We start from the raw sequence: 3,156 nt of genomic DNA, 5'->3' as shown, positions 1-3,156 counted from the left end.
TGTGTGTGTGTGTCTACTGACAAAGAGGCGCATAGGGACCAAAGCAACTCCCCCTCTCCTCTCAGCAGCGACTCACCAGGGGGAGTGTCAGTGTGTGTGAGAGAGAGGGAGAGATGGAAGGAATGTGTGTGTGTGTGTATGTGTGTGTGTGTGTGTGTGCGCGTACGTGTGTGTGTAGGCGGATGAAGTGCTACAGTGATCACAGCCCCCTTAAAGGCGCCGCCTCTTGCCTCTAATGTGGGCGTGGTTTAGAGGGAAAAAGAGAAACAAAACAATGAAATAGTGCTCTCCATCTGGGTCCCACGCCAGCCATGCAGCCAGCCGCTGTTTTGGTCGCCACGGCAACGTGTGTTGGGCTGCCTCGAGTCGCCGCTTTTCCCCTTTAAGAGCCGGTGCACGGGGTTGCAACTTTGTCAATCTTCTTAGAGGACGTTCCGCCGAGCAGGCGTTCAACGAACATGACTGATTAAGCCTTCCCTTCCTCACACACACACACACTTCTTTCTCTCCCTCCGTCTCCATCTCTCTTTCTCACTCTACCTCTTTCTCTCTCTTTGTCTCTCTCTCCATCTCCCTCTCTCTTTCGCACACACACACACACACACACACACACACACACACACACACACACACACACACACACACACACACACACACACACACACACAGACTCACTGAGTGGGTGCAACGTTTGGCAGCAGGCGGGTGGAGGGAGTCAGTGAAGCCTTAAAAATGCATTTTCAGCTGTGAAACAATGAATTAAATTAGCAGCCGGCGCTGGTAATTGAAAACATCCTTCAAAGAGCTGCTCAAAGTCAGTGGCATTAAATTGCTCCTTATCCCATTACATGTTTTTGACCATTACAATCTCCATAATGGGATCGTAATGGTAATTCCACGTCTTGATTGTGCTGGCAATCACATTGGCCCCGGGGTTGCGATGGGGCAGCCCTGTCACGAGGAGTGTCAGGGTGTTTGTTTGTGTGTGTGTGTGTATGTTTCTGTCTGTGTGTGTTTGTGTCTATGTCTATGTCTGTGTTTGTGTCTGTGTGTTTGTGTCTATGTCTGTGTTTGTGCTACGAGGATGGGGTGTAGTTTCCACCCCTGTGCTGTTGCTGTGTGTGTGTGTGTTTCTGTAGTGTGTGTGTGTGTGTGTGTGTGTGTGTGTGTGTGTGTGTGTGTGTGTGTGTGTTTGTGTGTGTGTGTGTGAGAGAGAGAGAGAGTCTGACTATCTTCACTTTACAGATATACAGTAACTTCTGTGTCCACACTCTCCACTCTACTAAAGTAGTGAAACGAGGAGAGACCGACCTGGCTGATTGACTGAGGGAGGCGTTGCTGATTGAGGATGCTCTGTGCTGCCCTGATTTGTGTTGCTTAGCGATGGGAGGATGATGCTGATGGAGGCTTGCTGAAGACTTGTCACCCAGACTGACCCCACTGGCCACCTGGGGACAGCACCAGCCGCCAATCATCCCATCTACAGTACATGTCCTCACGCACGCACGCACGCACACACACACACACACACACACACACACACACACACAGGGATGGGAAGACGTATAGGCAAAAAGGGATGCACAAACATAGACACATCCCACCCATGTGCACACATACACACCCACACTGTCATGCATGCATTCACACATAGATGAAAAAAACATCCTTCTCTCCCTCTCCTTCTCTGTCTCTCTCCCTCTCCCTCTCCCTCTCCATCTCCTTCTCTCTCTCTCTCTCTCTCTCTCTCTCTGTCTCTTTCTCTCTCTCTCTCTCTCTCTCTCTCTCTCTCTCTCTCTCTCTCTCTCTCTCTCTCTCTCTCTCTCTCTCTCTCTCTCTCTCATACTCACTTTCCTCATCAGCCTCTTCTCTCCACCGCTGCTGAGAACGACAGGTGGGTTTGTTTGGGGCCTGATTGGCAGCTGGTTAAATGGGCGACGGCAGAGCACTGAGGCTTAAAAGAGGGGTGAAGAGGAGGAGGAGGAGGGGTGGAGGAGAGGAGGAGAGGAGAGGGGGAGAGAGAAGTAGGGATAGAGTGAGTCGAGAGAAATAGAGGGAGGGTGGCAGGAGGGAGCGAAGAGAAAAAGAGAATGAAAAATGAGGTGAAGGGCAAATAAAACTCCAAACTTTCAACACACACACACACACACACACACACACACACACACACACACACACACACACACACACACACACACACACACACACACACACACACACACACACACACACACACACACACACACACACATACGTCTTGTCTTTTCTTCTTCATTTTTCTCTGGATCCGTCTTCGTTTTTAAATTAGTTTTATTGTGTGCGCCAAAGAATGCATTGAAAGCATAACAAATGCATAGAAGACACCAGCACAAAAAATCGTCGACCTAAAAACATACTCCTGGCAGCCGTTCAGTTCTGCAACTCTCTGTTGTGATGAATAGATGGTGTTCTTCTATTCATACGCCGTGAATCATCATGAAGCAACTGGCAAACCCGTTTCCCCATCTCTTCCTTCTGTCTTTCTTTCTTCCTTGCTTTCTTGCCTACTTGCTTTTTTCTTTACTTTCTTTTTTGACTGGTAATTTGTCCATTCGCTCATCTCCACTGGTTTTGACAGTGTGTCAGTGTGGGATGTTGAATGTGTGGGGTCAGTGCAAGATTGCTTTTACATTCCACCACCCCCCAATACACACACGCACGCACGCACGCACGCACGCATGCACACACACACACACACGCACACACACACATTCCACACACAGACACGCACGCGCACGCGCACACACAGTTTGCAACCCCCACCGCTGCGGGAGACAGATCAACAAATGTCTCTGTTTACTCCCTGCCCGTGCCTGTGGAGCGGAGTGGAGTGGAGGGGAGGGGGCACGGCAGCAGAAGTGATCATTTGGCTGTTTGGGAGAAATTACCCTCATCAGTCATAAGGAGATGCACAGCTGCCTGGGGGAAACCAGTGATGTTAGTGCATAATAAAGCAGAGAGAAGAGATAGCGGGAGAGAGGAGAGAAGAGATCGAGGAGAAACAGAAGGAAGAGAAGGGAATGAAAAGAACGAGAGAGAAAGAGGGAAAGAAAGAATGAAAAAGACATAAAGAGATGAAAAGTCTAGTCTGGGGTAGAGTATAGGAAAATTGAACCC

This window comes from Engraulis encrasicolus, chromosome 22, assembly GCF_034702125.1.
Source record: "Engraulis encrasicolus isolate BLACKSEA-1 chromosome 22, IST_EnEncr_1.0, whole genome shotgun sequence".
Taxonomy (NCBI): domain Eukaryota; kingdom Metazoa; phylum Chordata; class Actinopteri; order Clupeiformes; family Engraulidae; genus Engraulis; species Engraulis encrasicolus.
Note: the sequence above shows the minus strand (reverse complement) of the source record.